The sequence below is a fragment of the Bos grunniens genome, chromosome 20 (assembly GCF_055505025.1).
Source record: "Bos grunniens cultivar Pamir isolate PY7600 chromosome 20, Bosgru_T2T1.0, whole genome shotgun sequence".
Lineage (NCBI taxonomy): Eukaryota > Metazoa > Chordata > Mammalia > Artiodactyla > Bovidae > Bos > Bos grunniens.
In genome coordinates, this window is record NC_141184.1 from 44,074,603 (window position 1) to 44,100,352 (window position 25,750).

Below are 25,750 nucleotides of genomic sequence, written 5' to 3' on the forward strand. Positions count from 1 at the left end.
ATATCTTTTAGATGACATGTTAAATTGAAGTTTTCTAGAGATTAGAGATTGCATGGTAAATCTGGTAAACAGAAGAAATCATAAATCTAGAGTCCTGAAAAATGTCTTCAAAACTCTTCTTATCCCCTCCCTAAAACAAAGACCTCAGTCTAATATAAATTAGCAAAGATATTTTCTGTTCAAAAAGCTGACAAGAGATTATTAGATATTTAGCATTGTAATACACATTATAATCTGCAAGTTATGGAATGCTACAGTTTCACGGTTAAAATAAAGTTCACTTTTGCTTCTTTTCACTGCATAGTGAATCGACGTGGATTTGTTTTACCCTATAGAATCTGGAAATTTGCAGTATGACAGGAAAGTATTAAAGAATATTGATTAAAAGAGAATGTGAAGCAGTTAATTTGAAGTTGTAGGACTCTTAACAATAATCTTCTTAAATGCATAATTTTCTTCCTTTATCTTACAAAACAAGGTCAAATTATGCTCACGCAATATTTTTTAAAAAGATTAGAAAATAAAATATTTAGATTGATAGTCAAAAAAAAAAAAAACTTTTTTCATTTAGGACCACAGTTTAGTTTTAATGCATTTAATTGGCTTAGTTAAATGTATAGGAAAGAAATAATAAAAATAATTCTAACCTAGAAAAATTAATTCTGTTATAATAAGGAAGTCTGTGCTATTAGTAACTTTGAGACAATTATTATTAATGCTAAAAAAGATTTGCGTTTCAATTAGTAAAAACACTCAATGAATTATTGCAAAATATTTGTCTCAGGTCTCCATTTTCAGCAAAACGTGGGTCAATACAGATTGCCTAAAATTTTGAATGAAGCTGAACTATTTTTCAAAAGTTTGCTGGAAAAAATTACTATTCATTGGAAGAACTGATGTTGAAGCTGAAGCTCCATGACTTTGACCACTTGATGCGAAGAACCAACTCATTGGAGAAGACCCTGATGCTGGGAAAGATTGAGGGCAGGAGCAGAAGGGGGTGACAGAAGATGAGATGGTTGGATGGCATCACCTACTCAGTGGACATGAGTTTGAATAAACTCCAGGAGATAGTGAAGAACAGGAAAGTCTGGTGTGCTTCAGTCCATGGGGTAACAAAGAGTTGGACACAACTTAGTGACTGAACAACATTGCTAGAGATGGTAGGAAAATCAGGAATGTCCTCCAAGACCAGAAGCAATGAAAAAGCTCAAATTCAAAGGGACAAGTCATTTTGGAACATCTTCTGGGGGCATGTGATAAGCCCTAGTGTCTCTGAACTCTATTTTTAATAGGCACCATAGTGGTCAGAAGACAAACTCAGGACTCATGAATGGAGAGATTAAAACAGAGACTTCTGCATAAAGTTAGGATCCCCAAAGGTAATACTTTCTCTGGGAAAACTAGGAAAAAACCTTCCTCACAGAGGGATATGGAGGGAAGTTTTGTTTGGCTGATCTTGGCTCCAAGTGGAAGAAAAATAATGAAATTCTTCCCAGAAAATGCCCACTAACAGAGCCCTTATTTAGGCCTGCCTCCAGAATTCATTCATCCTCAGAATCTGAAAACTCTGAATTAGGATGATAGTAGTCCTGGGTCGACAGTCATTAAGTGCATGGAGGAAACACACACAACTACTTTCTGGGAAGAAATGATATCAGTCCTGGTAGTGAGGAATTCTCACAGATAAAATTACAAAGAACACCAATTTAGAAACGAAAGTTGCAGAACAAATGAGAAAACACCAACAGATATAGCAACTGCAGAAACATTCTCACAAAAACTGTGAATACAATGATCAGAAACAGAATGTGAAAGAAATACTTGATATCTTTAAAGAAATTAAAAGTGAGAGAATCAAAAGTCTGATTAAAGAACAAGAGATTGTAACAAAAAATATCAGGGTAGATTAGAAAAGGATCAAAGAAAAACAAACATAAATAGGACTACTAGAATGAAAGAATACAGTAATTTAAATTGAGAATATATATAAGAGATAGGTTAGTCAGCAGATTACACATAGTTGACAACAATTAGTGAAATAGAAGAAACATTAAAAAGTAACCCCAGAAATAGCACAGATAAGCAAAAAAATATATTTATTTAATGTAGCCATCCTGCAAATACAAGGTGATCTAAAATTTAAAATCCTTTGATAATCTGCTAACTTACAACTTTAAAAAAGATTAAAGTCAGTTCACAGAACTAGTTATCATTAACATGAAAATATTGTTTTTGATTGTTAAAAGTGATTGCTATTTTGAATAAAATAATGGTTACAGAAAATTCATCTTTTATAAATAATATTAAACCATGGACCTAAGAAACACAATAAATCCAGAGTAAACAGACAACTACAAAACAGAAATCTCACAACCAAAAAAAATTCCTTTTATATAAAGTCAACTTTTTGTAAAATTAATTTCATGTAAATTAATAGAAATGGTACATTTTAAAAATTTTAATATATCTTATATCATACATTATATTTATAAGGAACTTTGAGACCAAATTAATTTTTTAAAATTCCCAGATATTTTGAAATCTGTTTGAATGAAAGCAGAGTAGTAATGATTAAATTCAATCAATTTCATATTCAAAATCTTTGTATCAATATAAATGCTATGCACTTGTGTATTCATTTTGTTATTCAGTCCTAAAGCAATTTTAAAATTGAGAATTTAAGTATATGATACAGAAAATATTATTTTTAAAAATTATAATTAAATTTTAAATCATTCAACACTATACACATTATACTTTTATATGAAAGAAAGAAATGATCATTAAATATGACTAGTCTTCAATTAGTCAATCCACATATATTAATATTAAGCCATTGGGTGCTGAGTATACTCTGTGGAGGACACATGCAATAGAGATTTATATTTAATTGAAAAGACAAGAGTGCAAAACTTTTTTTTTTAGAAATTAAAGAATATAAAGGAAAACACACAGTAAATGATAAAGTGTGAGCAAAAAAAAACAACACAAAAATCAAAGATGCAATATGAGTACAGATGCCTCTCCATACCATGTCGAAAGGTTTTCGTATCCTGAGAATCAATCAACAGTGCATCAAGAAGATTTGGGGGAAAATTGCAGAGAATTCCCAAAGAAAAGCTTGAATTTGTCACATCTTTGACAACTGTTAACATAGCAATTACATTGTCTTTACAACTATTTGCATTTATACTGTATTAGGTATTATAAGTAAACTAGAGATGAGTATCCAGGAGAAGGGGTATTAGTTAGATGAAAACACTATGCCATTTTATATAAAGGACATGAGCATTTTATATAAAGGATGTCAGCTGAAAAATTGATGCTTTTGAACTGTGGTGTTGGAGAAGACTCTTGAAAGTCTTGGACTGCAAGGAGATCCAACCAGTCAATCCTAAAGGAAATCAGTCCTGAATACTCATTGGAAGGACTGATGCTGAAGCTGAAACTCCAATACTTTGGCCACTTGATACAAAGAACTGACTCATTCAAAAAGACACTGATGCTTGGAAAGACTGAAGGCAGGAGGAAAAGGGGATGACAGAGGATGAGATGGTTGGGTGGCATCACCAACTCTATGGACATGAGTTTGAGTAAGCTCTGGGAGTTCACGATGGACAGGGAAGCCTAGCATCCTGCAATCCATGGGGTTGCAAAGAGTTGAACGTGACAGAATGACTGAACTGAACTAAGCACGCATTGGTGAATTTTGATAATCATGGGGCTCCTAGAACTAAGCCTTCCTGAAGCTTCTGAGGGATAATTTGTTTCAGTAAACCATTACAATTTCATCAAATAGATTCAAAACTGTTTAAACTAAGGAAACCCCTTCTTTTAAATATTCAAGTTAATTTTTGAATTTATTTTAAATTTATTCACTACTTTAAACCCTTTACAAGTACGCACACATTCATATTCTTTCTTCCTCTCCCTCTCCCTCTCTGTCTCTCCCTTTCTCTCTCTTCTATATAGATAAATTTAATCACATGGTTATTTTTTAAAAGTATAGTATGCATGTCTTAAGGGCTTCCCTGATGACTCAGATGGTAAAGAATTTGCCTGCAATGGGGGAGGGCTCAATTCCTGCATCGTAAAATCCCCTGGAAAACAGAATGACAACCTGCTCCAGTATTCTTGCCTGGAGAATCCCATGGACAGAAGAGCCTGGAGAGCTATAGTCCATGGTATTGCAAAGAGTCTGACGTGACTGAGCAGCTAAAAATTTCACTTTCACTTCATAAATGGCTTAAAGACTAATGCTAAAACTATTTAAGATCAACACATAATGCTAAACAAAAACATCCTTATTTTAGCTTTCTAGTTGACAAATATTTATTAGATAAATTATTGACCAAAAAAGTCAAGATAAATTCTTATGAAACTAAAAATTACAACATTATTTTTACTTCCAAAAATTGTAATACTGCAATTGTTTTTAAAAGTATTATATATTAATAGGTATTATTTTAAATTGATTTGCCCCTATATTTACTTTGCTACAAAATAACTATCATGGATGGCATAATTTATCTCCCAATAATGGTGCAAATTCATGAAAAAAAAAAAGAGTGGTTTTTTAATTTCTGTTTTAATTATTTATTTTATAGCAGTAATAAGCATGTATATTAGATCAGTGTTCTGAGCCCTATATGCTTTAAAAACTGAACACTTTTTTTAAACATAGGTTATAAAGAACAATAGTGATATACATGAAATACAACATCATTTATATCACTTTCTTAAATCTTTCAGTCCTGGCAGAGACCACAATTAATTCAGAACTTCTCATTTATTTCCTATCAAAGATTTGGCTACAATACAATAAAAAATAGCAAAATCCAATTTTTTTTCAAACTCTTGATCAAAGTATAGATGCTGAAGCCAAAACTGAAAATGACTATAAACTAGCTGACCTGTTTATTCCAGAAATAGTCACCATTCAGTCGCACTAGCCATGACAGATCAACACCTTGAAGATTTATTGAATGCACCAGTTTATGATCAGTAAATGTTTGCTTTATGTAGACTCTTTGAATACTACAAATTACCAACTACAGATATTTTTTAAGTAAAATTTTTTCTTGGGTTTACCATTGCACCACCTGAGAAACCCTATGGAATAAATGTAAATTGACAAATTGTAAATTAAAATTCTTTCCCAATTCTGAAAATTGTGGGCAGAAAAGGAGGCAAAGTATAGAGCGGCTAAAATTAATATAGCTTATTTGAATGTAGGGATCTCCCTGGTAGTTCAGTGGCAAAAAATCCGTCTGCCAATGCAGGAGACACAGGAGACTTGGGTTTGATCCCTGGGTCAGAAAGATCCCCTGGAGAAAGAAATAGAAACCCACTCTAGTATTCTTGCCTGGGAATATTGGACAGCAGTCTGGAGGGTTATAATCCATGGGGTCGCATAAGAGTCAGACATGACTTAGAGAATAGACAACAATTTGTAGAGATTAATTTGAAAACACTTCAAGTTCAGAATACTGTAGTACCTCACAAAATAGGCATGTAGTATATATTTAAGTGTGAGACAGACAGGTGGGGAACTTCAGTCCTACCGTTGATGGACTTGCATAGCCACAGGATGGGTCCTCAGAACAGAATCCGTGTCTAGGGAACAGAAAGGAAAAAGTAAGGGTGATAAAGAAAACAAAAATATTTACATACGTAGGAACTAGACTACTTGATGAACAGAAAGAAAAGCTCTTGAAAATAAGGCTTAATATATAGTGTTTAAAGTTATGAGGAAAGAGTAAACAGTACTTTTCTAGTTTCTAGAAAAGGATAAATAGTAAATGACAAATGTCTTATTTATTTTATAATATCTGTAGCACAAACTAAAGTGAAACAACTGTAATGGAGGGTAGGAAAAAAAAACAACAACAAAGTTTTCTTCATTTCCAGACCAAATGCCAACATTAAAACAACATTAAGTACATATAAATGAAGGTAGTTTGGCTCAGACAGGCTGGTAAATATAACATTTAAGTGAAAAAGGCACCAAAATGTTTCCTTCTCTACTAAAACCCCAAAGAAATTTAATTTAAACTTAATTAGAGTTTTAAGTAGAACATTACACATTAATTATCCAGTCTCCAAGGACATGCAAAATAATGTCCTTTTGCAGGAAGTTGGTTCAGCATTGACTAGTTGCCAACTGTCAAACTAAGGAATTTCTAAAGAGAATTGAATGCAGAGGTTTAAAAAGGTAGAGGAATTAAGATAATATATACATGTATAAATAATTGGTAAGCTCTTGTTATAATTCTCTGTGAAACTATACATTTAAAATGAGAGAAGCATAGTGCAAATGGGAAAGTTTTCATTTAAATCTTTTAAAGATAAGAAAATATATTATCATCTTACATAAATTGTCACTTTTTTAAGAAAAATAACTTTAATTTAAAAATTCAAGTTGAGATATATGTCCTTACAATCCACAAATCTTTTATCATTTATTTATGAATGTTTATTCTTTCAAATAAATGATGAATCTGTAAATTAAATATCCAAATGGTGAATAATGGTACCTAAATGAATTTATAGGAATTTCTTATATGCAAAATATGTCATTAATATTTATTATCTTCAAATTGTACATGTACACAATACAAGTAACTGAACACAGGAAATCAGCATGCCTAAGAGTTTGATGTGGATTATGAGCCAGACATTGGCCAGTCTTCAACAAATGAGAAACTTTAATCAAAGCTCCTGACCAAACACCATTAACTGTTTGAATAGGAACTGAAGTAAACTTCCATTGGGAGAATTTCATGCTACCTGAAATTTTCACTCTTAAAAAAGTAACAAAGTTGTAATCTCCCTCCATCTTCCAATGGTATTTGCATATTGCTATGTGTGTACAGTTTCAAAATATGAATTTTACATGTAAGTGTAAAACTATATTCAAATTAAACATTTAAGAATAACAAAATAGAGTTTGTTTTTAAACTGTATTACCATTCCTCATGTTCATTCTGCTTCTTTTCCTATAACCAGTCATTTTAAAATGCTTGAGACATAACCCTTTATTTAAATGCATTCTTAGAAGATGTATATTGTGGGTTTGCACTCACATATTTTAAATTTATAAACGTATTTTCTCCATAATTCCTTCTGCTTCTTACTTTGTTTTAATATAACATATTTTCAGGGTCTATAAATTTCCTGTTACATTTCAACTGAGGTAGCCAGCTCCCAGGATGGCCCCCAATGATTCACACTTCTTGATGAGAATGTTCATGTTTGATCACCTCCCACTGCGAATCAGCGCTGGCTGTGTGTGTGACCAATAGGATGAAGTAGATAAGAGGCCATGTGACTTCTGTGGCTAGGTCATGAAAAGCAATATGGCTTCAGCCTGATTCCTTCTCTCTTAGGATCCGTGCCCAGGAAACACATGGAGGAGGAAACCCAAGTCAAAGGGAGAGGTCACATATAGACAATCTAGTGAACAGACCCAGCCCAAGTCTTAGCTAACTGCCATCTTAAAAGGTCAAAAAATATAGTCAGTTTTCAGATAATTCCAGTTTCTAAGTAGCTCCAGCTGAGGCCAAATGGAACGAGATGAGTCATCCCCATTAAATTGCAGACCTATGTTACTTTGGAGTTCTGAGAAGTAAGTACCAAGCAGAGATCAGATGTTCAAGAAATTTGTTCTGAAAAATGCTTGTGAAGGACAAAGCTGGGTGGGGCAGGGGGAGCGGAAGGCGAAAAGTCTTCAGATTATGATGTAAGTGTAACACTTTTGATAAGAAAGAGGGAAGAAAGGAGAGTTGGTTAAAAAGTATTTCAGACTACATTGAATTTCTAAAAAATCTTGACTAGGCTGATGGGGACTTCCTAGGAAAATGTTGCCCATAAAGGAGTCCAATATTAGGCAAAAATATTGTAATGCTTTTGCCATGCTCAGTCACTGGCTAGGCGGTGCCCTGGGAGAAGATGGCCGTGGCATGAACACCATAGCAGATTCAATGGTACGGTAACTGGAGTTTGTCACTTAGCGGTGCTCCACACTGAAGCTTCTCTCCACCATCTACTCCATTCAATGCACAGAGCCACTTTTCTATGAATCTTTGGGTAGTAGGTCCCTTCTACCAAGAGGACGTTCCTTCTTAAAAAGGTTTTATTTCATTGGCTCTGATGGTGCTACATACCAGTAATTTTCTCTGGCTATTCCCCAGTCTCCTTGGCCGATGTAGTTATTTCTCCAGTTTTTTAGTACCAACCCCACTTTTCACATTTTTTTTTTGTTTGTTTTACTTTCTCACATGTAGAAAATCATTGCATGCCTGGTAAATGAAGACAAGTGCATTACCAGCTTACATCTTTTATAAGCTCTCCTCTCTCAATTCAATTTAATGCTTACAATTTTTCTTCCCAAGACTGGGTTTTTCTGGACTTGAGGCTCATCTAACTTCTTAAAGACATTTTTACTTAATGTAAAGAAGACAATAGATAACACACAATACTTTTAGACAAAGATCATATTAGGAAAAGAGCTAAAACTGAAACACAATCCTCTCATTCAAATTCTTAAAGCAATTTAGATGTTCTGACTAGGATACCAGTCTATGTTTTCAATGATGAGTGTGAGGAAATGTTTGTAAGTATTTATATTCAATATGTGGTTAAGAGTTCAGATAACTAGAGATACAGACTATTTGCAGTATTAGGTGACTCACTGATGACTCATCCACATGAGAAGAGAACATGTTTTTATTTGAACCTAAAAGGAAATATGAGTGGGATATGGCTGTCAAGAGAATTTGAATTTCTTGAGGGTGTAGGTAGAACAATGCTTTCAAACCCAGAAAGAAAATACTATGTACATCTAAAAATATGAGACCCCAGGGAAAAAGAAAGATTGATCTGAAAAATAAGACTAAATGAGTGTTCTGTCATAAAAGTAAACACAAGAGAGATTATATAATGAATTATGCCAAAAGTTTGAGAAAATACCATTTTACTTTCACATGGAAAGTGGGGAAGGGATGACCCTAAATCTTCCTTGATTTTTATGACTGATTTAATTATCACTCAAATAACTTTTTGATGTATAGAAAATAGTAAGATAAAGTATATATCAATAGTTACATTTTGTTAGTAAAGAACATTTTCATATTGTATTAACATATTGTATTTTCATATTGTATTAACATCAAACAGTAGCTCTATAAGAATGCCAAACATGGGGTGGGGGAGGGGCAGAAATTGGTTGTCTTTGGATCCCTGTTAATATTTGTTCCCGAGTCTATGCTACCTAATAAGAATGCACCACCACCTTGTGGAAATCCCTTCCAACTACAAACACATGATCCCAAGATCCAGATGGATTCAAGGAACAAATTATCAGATCAACCTATTTCATTTTCATTTCATTTAGTTTGACTATTGGTTCTACGTGGGCTTCTCAGTGATGAAGTGATAAGGAATCCACTGGCAATGGAGGAGATGCAAGAGACTCAGGTTTATATCCTGGGTTGAGAAGATCCCCTGGAGTAGAAAATGACAATCCTCTCCAGTATTTTTGCCTGGACACTTCATCAGACAGAGGAGCCTGCCAGGCCACAGTCGATAGGGTTGAAATGAGGTGGACAGGACTAAGCAGCTGAGCACAGCACAGCATAGTATTGTTTTTATGTGGCTTACAACAAAATCTTAGTCTCTCAACCCAGCCTCTCTCTTCAACTCTAGTACTATCTTTCCAATTGTTTGGTTCAATTTCCCACTTGATAGCTTTACTTCCACTTAAAATACCATAACTTCCAAACAAAATTCTTCAAAATAGTTCTACTTAAATGCATGGACAGTCATATAAGCAGTGTTCAATCATCCAGGTTAAAAACGTTGGCCTTCTTTGACTTATTCACCTTGAAGTTAACCATCAAGTTCTATTTGTTCTAACCCTAAATGTTTTTCCCTATTTGTTCTCTTCTTTTTATCTCTATCGACAAAAATCCTAGATTATGCCTTCAAATTTGCATACCTAAACCATTATACATGCTAAGTCACTTCAGTCATGTCCGCCTCTGTGACGCTATGGACTATAGCCCACCAGGCTCCTCTGTCCACAGAATTTTCCAGGCAAGAATACTGGAGTGGGTTGTATTTCCTTCTCCAAGGAATCCTCCCAACCCAGGGACTGAACCCAAGGCTCTTACATCTCCTGTATTGGCAGGTGGGTTCTTTACCACTAGTGCCACCTGGGAAGCCCAGCTAAACTTGGAACGATCAACAGTCTTATAACCAGTATATATGCTTCTAATGATGGGACCTAGATCATGGCATCTGGTCCCATTATTTCATGGCAAATAGAAAGGGAAAAAGTGGAAACAGTGGCAGACTTTATCTTTTGGGGCTCCAAAATCACTGTGTTCAGTGACTGCAGCCACAAAATTAAAAGACATTTGCTTCTTGGAAGAAAAGCTATGACAAACATAGACAGCGTATTAAAAAGCAAAGACATCACTTTGCCAACAAAGGTCCATATAGTCAAAGCTATGGTTTTTCCAGTAGTCATATACAGATATGAGAGCTGGACCATAAAGAAATCAGAGCACTGAAGAATGGATGGCTTCAAACTGTGGTGCCAGAGAAGACTCTTGAGAGTCCTTTGAATAGCAAGATCACACCAGTCAATCCTAAAGGAAATCCTCCCTGAATATTCATTGAAGGACTGATGCTGAAGCTGAAGCTCCAATACTTTGGCCACCTGATGTGAAGAGCCAACTGTCTGGAAAAGACCCTGTTGCTGGCAAAGGTTGAGGGCAGAAGGAGAAGAAGGTGACAGAGGATGAGATGGTTGGATGGCATCACCAACTCAATGGATTTGAATCTGAACAAACTCCAGAAGATAGTGAAGGACAGGGACAGGAAAGCCTGGCATGCTGCAGTTCATGGGGTTGCAAAGAGTCTGACGTGACTTGACTGAACAACAGCAGTGCTTTCGGTGTCTCCTTTTCCCCCACCACCACTATAAATACTGTATCTCTCTCCTGTGAAACTTTACTTGGTCTATTTAGATTCTATGGCCTCCAATACACTTATTAATGTCTAGACGTTCCCTGACTTCTTTCACAACACTGTGCTGAATACTGATGTTCCAACCATAATCTCTACTATGTCCCAAATGTGGTCTCGTATTTTCCTCCCTCAATTTCTATGCTCACACTCTCTCAGGCATGCCCCTTCTACCACATCCAGAAGTCAGAATTTTTGTGTTTGCATATTTTCACAGTGAAGTTTAGCAAACTTAAAGATTTTTGACAGAAAAATTCTTTTACCCACTCTGAAAAATATTACAACCAGATTTTAAAGAGATACACATGCAGTAATGACTACTGACTTGACAAGTTAGGTAGCTAAATCCAGATTGCTAATCAGTGGCATTTAAAAAGCTGATATATGAAGGAAGAGAATCTGTCCTCTCCTATTTTAATTTTTATCTACATAACTTGCTATGTGGCTTTTTTTCCTATTGTATTAAATCCTAAACAATTTTTTAACTTAGAGTTTAGAAGGCATTTTGATCTTCCTGTTTTATTTGCTAGCCCAAATTGCCTTACTAACCTTGCATTTTAATCAAATGAATTTTATGCTTTTTCAAGAGAATAATGTGTATAACTTTAGCTTTCAATGGATAACTTTCTTGTACTTGGCAATATAGTTTAGGATGATTTGGGAGTATGGAGTAATAACTAGAACTGGGTATATCTTTAGAATCAGATCAGATCGGAATTGTAATAGTTTTTCAAGAGATTTGGTAGGATTGGGAGGAAGCAAGATAGATTACCTTTTAAGTAAGATATACTAGAGAACAAATGAGATGAGTGGTATTCAAAAGATTATTAAACAGAGGAGACAGACTTTGGTCAAGTTTTTTTAAGCAGCACCAGGGAGAGCTCCCTGCATATGTTAGCCTCTGTTTGAAGGAAACTAATGGTCTGCTCTTTTACTGCTGGCAGCTAGAAACTTTTCATATGGACTTGATTCCCAATCGTAGTCTATGTGACAGCATAGGTCTCAGGCTTGTTAAGTCAGATCCCAATCCTCAGTCGATGAGGCTCCACACTCATATACCTAAAAATTATTGGGATACATTCAGTACAGATCAACTGGGAGTTCAGGCTACAGGATTAATTTTGGTGGAAAGCGATTCTCCTAAAATCTCAAGATCTTCTTAGTCAAAGGTTTTTTTTCTCCACCATATAATTATCCTGGAGAAATGGGATGAAAAACATCACCTTGCCCAAGATCATACCTCCCTTGACCCCAAGTCCCAGGGCAGCCTAAAGCCCTAGTTCATACAGGGTTATAAAAACCAAAACTCTCTTTTCCCAATTTTGCATAACTCTGAAGGGCCATTAAAGCTTCAAGTCCATCATGGGGTCACCTGAAAGCTTGTTGGGATTATACTATAACCCAACTTCTTATTCAGTCCAATCCTGGTTCGTTTCCTTTTCCCAGAAGTGTGAATAAATTCCCATCCTGGCAGGAATAATTAACCCAGACCATAAGGAGAAGGTGTAGATGCTGTTACACAATGGAGAGGGGAAGGACATGAATATATTTGGCATTTAGGTTGTCAACTGGGATGTGCATGACACAAGAGCAGCAGCCTCAAAAGAGCACAGTAGCAGGACCTTGCACCCCTCAGATGAGGGTCTTGCCACCCCACCAGATAAGCCATCTAGACCAGCAGCATTTCCAAGGATGAAGCAAATCTAGATAATAGAGGAAGGAGATGCTGAGCATTGGTTGCACCCTTTAGAGGCTGGAGATCAACTAAACTTTCTCTTCTTTATTCTGCTGAAGAAAAGAGGCCCATCAGAACCCTGAAGGAGCTGCTCTCAATTTGTCCTGTAAAGCAAGTGGAGGCAAGTAGCTCAAGGTTGGACTGTGAGAGATGCTGTGCTGTCCTATTCAAATCCCCCTTTGGGGCCTGAAGAGATGATTCTCCAGCTGCTGGGAAGTCTGTTGAAAGCTTTTAAATCTGTTCTCAGCCCTTTGCAGAATTATCATAAGCTTAAGAGAGCCAGAGAGCTGTTGTGGCTCTCAGAGCAGCCCATACCCAGTGACTAGTAAATATGAGACAATCTTGAAGGACCATCCCAGCTTCAACCATGAAGTTGGCTAAGACCTTTGTTGCACTTACATCACAACCCAAATTCTCTTCCTACTTAATTCTGTTTCCTTACTTTTTTCAAAAAACACACTATTCAACTTCCTACACACTAAATTTCCATTTCAAAGTCTGCTTTCCAGGAGGTTCAATCTGATATCTACAACAGTAGGTGAATTAGATACCTCTGAAAACAATATAAACTTTTGCTAATAGTTAAAAAAATATCACCTTCATGGTTTGTGAAGGAAATAACCCTTATATTATGTGTGCTCAACCATATCAATGTGATCGATTGATGGAAAGGTATAAATTTTCTAGAGTTGTCCTCACTTTTGTCCAGCAGGAATGTAGATATACATATTTCAAAACATTTTTAAATGTTGCAAAGATATCTTAATACTGAAGAGAACTAAAGTTATAAATCCGTAATGTTCATATCCCATAAGCATAGCCAAAAATTACATCATATATATAAATTAATTTTCAATCAAAATATCCCAGGTTTCAGTTTCAGGAGGATCATTACTCAAGGAGAATAAACTCTCTATTATTCATCATGATCAAGAAAAGGAATGTGTCGATTAATTACAGTCTTTTTAATAGAGATTCCATGTGCATTATGTTTGAATTACCAATTTTCAAATAATTCAACACATGATATACATTTAAGATCCAACTGACTAAAAATAATCTAACTTTTTTTAACAATGTAAAAATCATTTTAGGATCTTGTTACATCACATTATATCAGTATCGACATTGTCATTTAGAATTGCAGGAATGACTACTAATGGAGACTTCTGCTGTTGAATCCCAGAATAATTATTATACTGTTACAGTTTCAACTCATGTTGTAGTTGCAAAGACCACCAGAGACCATCATGCTATCCCTTAACTGTATCTCAGAGTTGAAAAGGAATAGATTAAGCATACATTTAGCTTTCAAGTTATAAACTAGTTGGTCATGATGTGTGACTTAAGAGTAAATGGGGAGAAAAAGTGAACAGTAGTAGTAAGCAAATGCAAAAATATGATAGACCACTGTTAAGAAACACGTGTACCTATCCTGTCGGCTCCATGGAAATAATTGGCAACATGAAGCTCCTGCATTAAAATCTTTGCTCAAGAAAGAAGACAGGGTTGCTCTGATACATTTCCTATGAACAACTACAATTCACTTTATGAATACATCTGACATGCACTCACTATCATTTCAGGGCTTACTCTACCTTGTTGTCAAGGAAACAGACAGCAGGCTCACTTAGGAAGTAGTGAAAAGAAATCCGTAAAAGAAGAGAAGTATATCATCTGTTGCAGGAGTAAGAGCTCCCTTCTCTGAAGGGGACCTTGATAGGTTTCCAATGTTAATGAATAGAACCCAAACTCACTGCAAAACATGAAATCTGAGCATGACAGAAAAGATGTTATGAAATGCTTGCAGAGGGCAGAAAATTAATAAAGGTGAATTGGCTTTATATTTACAGAGAGATTTTTTTACATAATACATTCATTATACCCAACATAAGGTATGCTATCTACATTTGAAAATTAATAAACTGGTTGAATTTAGTAAGTTATACATTATCTTTAAATTAGTTACTATAAACAAGGATATAAGCAGTTGACCAAATGTAACTAATTTATTTCAAGTTATAAAGTCACCTGCTTGGGGGAATATGATTTTGTTAAAGCCAATACATTGAAATGATTGAGACCTCAGCTTCTAAGTCAAATATCCTCGTAATGAAATTGCAGCTAACTACCAAAGGAATAAAAAAAGATGGTACCTTCAGAGGGGTTTAAATAAGAATTACTGAAAGGATTCTTTGCAGAGGTGTGGGAAAGTTGAAAGGAACAACAAGATATAAATTTATACTGAAGAATTCAGGGACGTGCAAAAAATGGAAATCCATTGCTAACCTCAAGAACTCAAGAAAAGAATTACCAGAATTTGATGATCACCCATCAGGAACTATAACTGTATGGAAAACAGACTGCTGTAGCCAGGCAGGAAGGGAGCAGGGTGGCTATAGTATAGGGAAAAATACCACCACTCTCATCTTATTTCACCCTTAAATACCCTGCTGAGATCTCCCTTAAGTTGAAGCCTACCAGAAGTCAAAAAAGAAAAAAAATAAAAGAGAGAGAGAGAGAGAGAGAAAGAGAGCCTGATGTGATTTAATAGTTCAACCTTATAGAGCAGGGTAGAGGAAAGCAGAAAATTGATCTAAGAAAGCAAAATATAAAATGATAGTGAACATATCAGCATGTTAATTATATTACCTGAGACATATTACTTATGTTTCTGTTTCATCATCTTGGGAAGTTGAAAACTTGGAAGAGATTCAAAGCATAAAGACCTAAATATATACAACAGTGTTAACACTAAATGAAGCATTAGTTTAACACTTTTTTTTGCAGTCTTCCAAAACTTACTTTTCAAATTATGAAAAGCAATTCTTAGTTGTCCCATGTATAACACAGTCTCTAGATTTAATCTCTTAATAGCAGAAATAGCAGCTTCTTTCACATTCATAGCTAGTTGGGGGCCTTTGATCTGAACACAGAAAATGGCTCCCCAAAGATGTCGTTGTTCAGTCGCTCAGTCATGTCTGACTCTTTGCGACCCCATGGACTGCAGCACGTCAGGCCTCCCTGTCCTTCCCTGTCTCCTGGAGTCTGCTCAAACTCATGTCCACTGAGTCGGTGATACTATCTAACCAAAGATGCTCAAGTCTGAATTCTTAAAACCTGTGAATATGTTACCTTATACTGCAAAGGAACTTCACACCTGGGATTAAGTTAAGAATTTTAAAATGAAGAGATTGTCCTGGATTATCTAAATGCTCCCAAAGTAACCACAAAGTTCCTGAGGAGAGGGAGGCAATAGGGTCAGAGTGCCAGAAGGAAATAAAAAGACAGAAGTAGAGGTTTGAGTGATTTGAGTAAGGGATGATGAATCAAAGAATGTGTGTAGTCTCTAGAAGCTGGAAAAGGCAAGGAAATGGATTCTCCTCTGGAGCCTGCAGAAGGAATACAGCCCTGCAGACACCTTACATTTAGAACGTTAGCTGAAGAACTATAAGATAATACATCTGTGTGATTTTAAGGCACTGTTTGTGGCCATTTGCTACAGCAGAAATAAGAAACTAATACAGAGTTTCTGTTCTTTCTTTCTGATGCCCCAGATCCATTTTCCACCCCTTCCTGTTTGGGTCTGTGCCACAGGAGGCTAACCTTTGGCTTCTACCTGAGATCAGTGAATGGGAGGAGGCATTGGCCTGGCGGGGTTGGGCTGGAAGGCTGGAAGAGAGAGGTTAGAGTCCTTACCCCTCCCCTGCCTACTCGCTGCAGCTTTGGCCCTTGAAGAGTCTCCCTACAGCCCACAGCTTAAGGCTCCTAGACCGAGGGCTGGTCACTCCCCACTGCTGCTAGACCCAAATGCTCTCCCACCCCTGTTGCTTCCCTTAGTCCTGTGCACACTTTCCTAAATCATTAATAACTATCCAGTTAAGCTCTTTGAGTGTGCCATTTCTTTGCTGCCAGTAAACTGTCTGGTTCAATACAGCATATCTTTTTCACACTATTCATTTAGACTCAGTTAGCAGAGTCTGAGGTGTTCAGAAAGAATACCAAGCATAAGAAAATTTAAGACAGTATAATCATCTACTATAATTAAAATTTTAGTTTGCTCATCTTTTGAATTGAGTTATAACATGTCTGTCCCCCCTTTAGAAAAACTGAATCGTCCTTCACTAAAAATCCCAGTTATGATGGAGATTCATATTTATACAAAAAAATAATATTTACAAAAACCATTACAAAACATATCTTCACTTTCAAGTGTTGTAGGCACTTTTTAACAATAGACAAAGGCACAAAGAAGAGTAGAGAGCGATGCTTTTCATGAAATAATACAATTCACTGCAATATTGAAGGTCAGTCAGATATTACAGATCATTACAGGAATAAATAAATGGTAAATAGAATCTAAGAATTTAATTTTTTAAATGTATGTGCCCATCAGGAGCCCATTTATTTTGTTTATAGTCTATCAAAAGTATTATCATGGCTGCCTTTGGAAACTATATTAATGAAATGTCAAATATGTGGATTGATCAAAACTATTTTCTAAAACTTCTGAAGATTTGTTATAATATGGAAAATATACAAAATTCTTGATATCTAAATGCCACTTTAGATATCACTTTATATCTAGATTATTATGTATACACATATACATTTGGGCTTCCCGTGGCACAGTGGTAAAGAATCTGCTGTCAATGCAGGAGACACAGGCTTAATCCCTGCGAAGATCCCCTGGAGTAGGAAAGGGCAACCCACTCCAGTATTCTTGCCTGGGAAACTCCATGAACAAGGAGACCAGTGGGCTACAGTCTGTGGGGCCACAAAGAGTCAGACACAACTCAGCACAGCACAGCACATGTATACATTTAATTATATACACAAATTATATATATGATATACATACAAATATGATTAATACACATAATTATGCTTAAGTGAGAGCTGGTCAAAGTTCCCAGAAGAAGAAAATTTTGTCTGTACATGCTTGAATCACAAACATTCACCCTTTATTAAATTAGACAAATTAAAGTTTAAAGAACCCTCTACCAGTCCCCCTCAAATTGGTCAAATAACCATATTTCATAGAAATCATGAAATTCTCTCTCCATTTGGCAAATATCAAGCCCTAAAAGATTAATTTGTGTTGTGCAGATAGACGATGAAAGATTCTGGGAAATAAAGCCAAAGTTCCCCACCAGGTAGGCTTGAACTTTCTCATATCAATAAAAGTTGTTCTCAGTTACCATTTTGCTACAAAGTCTACCTCAACTAAACACAATCTTTCTACCTTATCCATGGATGAATGTTACAAAGGAGAAGAAAGGACTGCGGATGACTCAAGACACCTTACTGCTCCTGGAAATGCCACAGTCTTACATACAGAGACAACAGTGTCAGTTCTAAAAGTCTCACTGAAACAAAGATACAAGAACAGATTTCACTCTCTAGATAATGCATACTACAAAAAAAAAAAAAAGCCTCAAATCTAAGGATTGTGAAAATACAGAGCTAATTAAATATGCACACTAAGATTATAATTTTAGCACTTGCATTTAACTACAAAATAGGTTCCTATCTCTACAAGCATCAGATCAGATCAGTTGCTCAGTCGTGTCCGACTCTTTGCGACCCCATGAATCGCAGCACACCAGGCCTCCCTGTCCATCACCAACTCCCGGAGTTCATCCAGACTCATGTCCATTGAGTCAGTGATGCCATCCAGCCATCTCATCCTCTGTCGTCCCCTTCGCCTCCTGCCCCCAATCCCTCCCAGCATCAGTCTTTTCCAATGAGTCAACTCTTCGCATGAGGTGGCCAAAGTACTGGAGTTTCAGCTTTAGCATCATTCCTTCCAAAGAAATCCCAGGGCTGATCTCCTTCAGAATGGACTGGTTGGATCTTCTTGCAGTCCAAGGGACTCTCAAGAATCTTCTCCAACACCACAGTTCAAAAGCATCAATTCTTCGGTGCTTAGCTTTCTTCACAGTCCAACTCTCACATCCATACATGACCACTGGAAAAACCATAGCCTTGACTAGACGGACCTTTGTTGGCAAAGTAATGTCTCTGCTTTTGAATATGCTATCTAGGTTGGTCATAACTTTCCTTCCAAGGAGTAAGCGTCTTTTAATTTCATGGCTGCAGTCACCGTCTGTAGTGATTTTGGAGCCCAAAAAAATAAAGTCTGACACTGTTTTCACTGTTTCCCCATCTATTTCCCATGAAGTGATGGGACCGTGATGGGAAATAGAACTTGAACAAAACTCAACCTTCAAAAAACTAAGATCATGGCATCGGGTCCCATCACTTCATGGCAAATAGAAGGCAAACAGTGTCAGGTTTTATATTCCTGGGCTCCAAAAGCTTGCTCCTTGGAAGAAAAGCCATAACAAACCTAGACAGCATATTAAAAAGCAGAGACATCCCTTTGCCAACAAAGGTCCATATAGTCAAAGTTATGGTATTTCCAGTAGTCACATATGGATATGAGAGTTGGATCATAAAGAAGGTTGGCCAGTTTCTCATATCAATGGATACGAGTTTGAGCAAACTCCAGGAGATAGTGAAGGGTAGGGAAGCCTGCTGTATTGCACTCCACGGGGTCACAAAGAGTTGGACATGACTTAGTAACTAAACAACAGCAATTATTATTAAGAACAGAAAAGATTCATACTTATAATATCATTCCTAATAGTATTACTATATACTACCAGTAATAATTATAGTAATAATAATGATATTTATACTGCCTTAACTACAGCACCTAAAGAGCCAAAATGCTTTCTATTAAATTAGAATTACTTTCAGATCCATTATCTCATTTTGTTCACATCAATCTGTGATACTCAAATATAATCTTTAATGACAGAGGTATGCATTGCAGTGAGTAGGAAAGAAAAACTAGATTTATTTATGACTCATTTATTTCTTGCAACTGAGGCTTACATTTTACCTTCCCTGTGAATAGACTTTTATGCATGCATGGCTTAATGAAATCCTAAGCAAATACCTTCAGAATGCTTTTATTGGGTTGGTGCTTGAAAACCAATAAAACATCATCTGGTATGGGGCTGCCTCAACTCATCAGGGTCATCAGTTGGGAGCATGCAGGTACATGACCAGCCAGACAGGAACAAATCTTGAATGGACAAGCCAGGGCTGAGATAACAGGATCTACTGAATGATGATCCAGATCACAATGTTGGGCACTGGAGCTCAATCAGGAACAGTGTGGGCATCCAAATGACCCCCACCGAGTTCAGAGCTTGCCAGGATGGCTCCTGAGGCATGTGGACCACAGTACCACAGGAAACGGAGGGTCAGGGAGCCTGATTCCTCCAGCTGTGTTTTTCTATCTCAAGATTGCTTTGGGTACTTGAGGTCTTTAGTGTTTCCATACATACAATAGTCAAGACACGGAAGCAGCCTAAATGTACATCAACAGAGGAATGGATAACAAAGATGTGATACAATGGAATATTACTGAACCATAAAAAAAGAATAAAATAATGCCATTTGCAGTAACATGGATGAACCTAGAGCTGATCATACTAGGTGAAGTAAGTCAGAGAAAAAGACAAATGCCATATGATTTTGCTTATATGTGGAATCCAAAAAAAATTATACAAATGATATTTACAAAACAGAAACAGACTTAAGACTTCAAAAATAAACTTACAGTTGGTGGTACTTTAGTTGCTAAGTCATGTCTGACTCTTGCAACCCCGTGGACTGTAGCACACCAAACTCCTATGTCCATGGGATTTCCCAAGCAAGAATACTAGAGTGGGTTGCTATTTCCTTCTCCAGAGGATCTTCCCAACCCAGAGATCAAACCCAGGTCTCTCTCATTGCAGGTGGATTCTTTACCAACTGCACCACCAGGGAAGCCCAAACTTATGGTTACCAAAGGGGAACAGGGGGGTAAATTAGGAACTGGTGCTTAATACGTATACAATAGCATATATAAAATACATTGTCAATGAGGACCTACTGAATAGCACAGGGAACTCTACTTAATATTCTATGATGACCTATATGGGAAGGGAATATGAAGAAGAATGGATATGTGTATATGTATGACTGAATCACCTTGCTGTATACTTGAAACTAACATAATATTGCAAATCAACTATATATTTCAGTATGGGCTTCCCTGGTGGTTCAGTGGCAAAGAATCTGCCTGCCAGTGTAAGAGACATGTGTTCAATCCCTAGGTCAGGAAGATGCAGCCCAGTCCAGTATTCTTGCCTGGGAACTTTCATGGACCAAGGAGCTTGGAAAGTTACAGTCCATGGGGTGAGAAGAGAATCTGGCAGTTTATAGTCCATGGGGCTGCAAAAGAGTCAGACACGACTTAGCAATTAAACAATAACTACTTCAATATAAAATTAAATTACATTTAAAAAGTGGAAGGTGTGCTAAAACTCAACTTGCTTCATCATTCTGCCTTCTCAAGAGACCACAAAGCTTATTCTCTTTTCCTTTGATTCACCAGGTAACCTGGATATGAAGCACCATATGAAGCAGATAGAATACCTGGTGGCAACAAGGACGAGGAAGATGAAATAATGAATTGGGTGCCTTTTGGCCGCTAAGTTGATCGATGATAACTGCCTACTCACCTCAAGCAGAAACTTGATGTAAACATAGTATATGGCACCTTTCCAGAAGTTTTGGAGAGGAAAGAACGTACAGCATTGTGCTTATATTACACCTTTTCCCACAACTTTAAATAGAAAGATTTGTGGAAGAGTTCATTCTTTGAATACTGAAATTCAATCTAAACACTTAAGAGATAACTTTCATTTTCTAATTATTTCTCCATGAAACTACAAGTCATCTTAACTGGACAAGCAACCCACAGTCCTTTTCAGATAACTCTGTAATTACTTTGTAGACAAGACTTACAATACTTGAAAGACTAAAAATGTGAAAAAAAAATGCACATGACTCCAGTTGGAATTTCAGAATGAACTTCGAAGGGTTCTCTAACAGAAAAATGAGAAAACAGGCTGCTTGGCTCACTTACTCCAACTTTAGAGATAAAATCATTAGAGCCCACATTTATTTTGGACCAAGGATATTTCGATTACTAGAGATGAATGCTGTGAATGCTAGGGGAGAATTGAACTGTTCTTCATTTGGTTTCAGTTGGAAGTATTTATTTGCCCACCCAAAAAGTTTCCCAAAATATAGCTTATTGAGATTATTAAAAAAGATAAATATTTAGAAGGACACAACATACTCGGCATATTTTTAGAAAATGTTGTTGATATTAGCAGCAGCAGTTGGTTGTTTATTTTATACAAGTTTGAAACAAAGACCAATCCTACAAGATAAATCCTACAAGTTCTAACTAGTATACTGATTCAGGATATGATCGTTAATGATACTTTCTTTACCAAAGTATATACAAGTTAAATATTATAAATGTTTCTATAGATATCTTTAGAGTAATGCTTTCTCTTAAAAAGTTTATGTATATACTTTTATATATATATAAGACATATATAAAACATGTACTTCATATATGTTGTATATATACAAACATTCAGGGGTTTGTATCACAGCAACTTAGGATATTCTAAAACAATACTGAAACGTCCCAAAGTCTAGAATTAGCAGCTACATTATGATCCTACATATACAATTATGCATATGATGGATGGCTCATGAGTTCTATCTCCAAATCAATGCAGTCTGTTACCTCATTTTGTATCTTTCTTTTTCTCTCAGTAGACAGATTCTCTGGAAAGCAGCTCCTGACATCTCGGAACTTAGTCTGACTCAGCTGCGCCTCAGTGTTGCTAGGAGCTGGTCTGACACTCACAGCTAAGGCTCGTTGTTTTCCCATCTGACCCAGCAACACAGTCTCACAGATATCAACATGAGGCCAGGTTTCTCTATGACCATAAAGACCAAGGCCATCTTGTAATCTGGTCTGCTCACAAGACAAAAGCCAAGTCACTGTACAAAGCATAAAAATATCAAACAATGGCTGGTTCATTTAAATGATCTCTGCTTCTCTAGCAATGACAGCTTTATTTTCATTCTAGTCTTCCCTCCTGCTAGAAAAGATTTGTTAAGCTACCTGATCACAAAATTATCCCCACTTTCTGATAGCATCCAGTCCAGACTAAGCAAACTCCCATTTCTTAGAACCCTCTCTTCAAAACACCCAACCGAGCACAAACCTTCAATTCTTTCTAATACCTTTTATCAAGATCCTCCCCAGTTCTCCATGATGTGTGGTCTCTGCTGCAGCAGTGAACAGTAAACCCAACTTTAGTGGACTTCAGAAGGAAGGCATTAACGTACGTAAAAATTCTGCAATATTATGTACCAAATGATTAATTTTCAATGAATTAGATGTGCTACATTATATTTTACAAACTTAAATGTTTTAATATATATAATACATACATATGAGTGTGTCTATAATCGCATAGGAAAATAACTGTCTCTGATCTAAAGGAATGAAGAGGTATTGGAGTGTTTGAAAGAGGGCTTTTGCTTTTGACTCTTCTTTTCAAATCTATAAATATATGCTTTTGTATTAATTTTGAAACTGGGGGGTTTACTCATTTATTTCTTTATATATTTTCCATTACATTTCCAGATATTATAATAGTTAGGAATTGTATTTGATTGCAGATATCAGAGATGTGTCTGTCTACAGCAAAAGAAGTATGGGGTTTATTGTCTGAAAGTAAAGGAAGCCAACAAAGGTCCGTCTAGTCAAACCTATGGTTTTTCCAGTGGTCATGTATATGGATGTGAGAGTTAGACTATAAAGAAAGCTGAGAGCCAAAGAATTAATGCTTTTGAACTGTGGTGTTGGAGAAGACTCTTGAGTGTCCCTTGGACTACAAGGAGATCCAACCAGTCAATCCTAAGGGAAATCAGTCCTGAATATTCATTGGAAGGACTGATGCTGAAGCTGAAACTCCAATACTTTGGCTACCTGATGCAAAGAACTGACTCATTTGAAAAGACTCTGATGCTGGGAAAGATTGAAGGCAGGAGGAGAAGGGGACGACAGAGGATGAGATGGTTGGATGGCATCAATGACTCTATGGACATTAGTTTGAGTAAATTCCGGGAGCTGGCAATGGACAGGGAGGCCTGGCATGCTGCAGTCCATGGGGTTGCAAAGAGTTGGATATGACTGAGCGACCAAAATGAACTAAACTGAACTGAAAGGAAGCCCATGCCAGAATTCTAAGACAGCCTCCAAGGTTCTTAACCTCAATTATATATGCCTTTTCATTGTGGACAGGACCTTTAAATATGACGGCATCTCACTCCAGTTATTAGGAGACAGTATGTAGCAAAAGTGAAAGGACTCTGAAGATGTAATTAAGGTCCCAAATCAGTTGATTTTTGAGTTAAAGGGAAATTATTCGGAATCCCCTGACATCATCAGCTGAAGCCGTTAAAAGGACTGCATCCTTCCGGAAGAGAGAAGGTCCTCTCCTGGCCTTGAAGAAGCTAACAGACACGTTGTGAATTATGGAGAAGGCTACATGGCAGACTCCTGAACTAGATGTTGCGAGTAGTTCCTGGCTAAAAGCTGGTATGAAAATGGGAACCTCAGTCCTACAATTGCTAGGAAATGAATTCTGCCAACAACCTGAGTGAGTTTGGGAGCCGATTCTTCCCCCAGTCAAGCCTCCTGATGAGAATGCAGCCTGGCTGACATCTTGACTGTAACCTTGTAAGACCTTGAGCAAAGGACCCACCTAGGCCACGCCCAGACTCATGATGCAGGGAAATTATGAGATAATAAACAAGTGTGGTTTTAAGTTCATAGATTGGTGGTAATTTGTTATGCAGCAATAGATAACTAGCACAACAGTTCACAGGTGGTATGGTGACTCTAGAAAATAAAAGAGATCCAGAAAACCCTTCCTCATGGTCATTCCAAAGACACAAAATGGCTGCTGGAACTCCAGGCACAATGCCCAAGTTCCAGTCAAGGAGAGAGAGGAAATAAGAGCAATAAAGATGCATACCAGTTGTCAGTTACCCTTTAAGTAGTTTTCCCAGGAGACCCACATATATACCCCCACTTAAATCTTACTGGCTACTCCTATCTGCAAGAAAGGCTAGGAAACAGTGTATTTTAGCTGAGACTATAGCCAATAGGCAAACAAACACCAAATAGGATTCTATTAGCAAAGAAGAGGAGGAGAGGAATGGATCTTGGTAAGCAAATAGCAGTTTCTTCCACAGAGAGGGAAAAAAAGGAACAGTTTTCTGGCAACAGCCTTCCAGATGTTCCTTTCTTCTGCTTTAAAAGCAGTAAGCAAAATAGATAAAGGGGGTCACAAGCTGCAAACTTCCGGTCATAAATGCTTTGGGTATATAATGTACAGCATGGCGACTATGGTCAATAATACTGTGTTGCATATTTTCTAACTTTGAATAGTGATGGGGTAAACTCATATGAAGAAAGGTTTCTAGTCAACCTTTGTGATCTAGAACTCCTTATTGCCAATTCCAACTTAAATTTAAGAAAGTAAGGAAAACCACTAGACCATTCAGGTATGACCTAAATCAAATTCCCATGATAATACAGCAGAAGTGACAAATAGATTCAAGGGATTAGATATCATAGACAGACTGCCTGAAGAACTATGGACAGTTGTTCCTGACATTGCAAAGTGAAAGTGAAGTCGCTCAGTCGTGTCCGACTCTTTGGGACCCCATGGACTGTAGCCCACCAGGCTCCTCTGTCCATGGGATTCTCCAGGCAAGAAGACTGGAGTGGGTTGCCATTTCCTTCTCCAGGGGATCTTCCCGACCCAGGGATCGAACTTAGGTCTCCTGCATTGCAGGCAGACGCTTTAACCTCTGAGCCACCAGGAAAGCCCATTGCAAAGGAGGCAGTAATCAAAACCATCCCCAAGAAAAAGAAATGCAAAAAGGCCAAAGGGTTGTCTGAGAAGGCCATAGAAATAGCTGAGAAAAGAAGCTAAAGGCAAAGGAGAAAAGAAAGATATACCCATTTGAATGCAG

The 25,750-nt window shown here is 36.8% G+C and overlaps 1 long non-coding RNA gene across 1 annotated transcript; it reads right to left on the minus strand.

Annotated features, from left to right (window-relative positions):
* Positions 1-5,490: 5,490 nt before the first annotated feature.
* On the minus strand, positions 5,491-22,537 carry LOC147350325 (uncharacterized). Its single transcript, XR_015149249.1, has 2 exons — positions 22,437-22,537; positions 5,491-5,619 (listed from the first exon to the last, which is right to left on the minus strand). It is a non-coding gene; the product is annotated as an uncharacterized LOC147350325 (long non-coding RNA).
* Between the last annotated feature and the right edge of the window lie 3,213 nt (positions 22,538-25,750).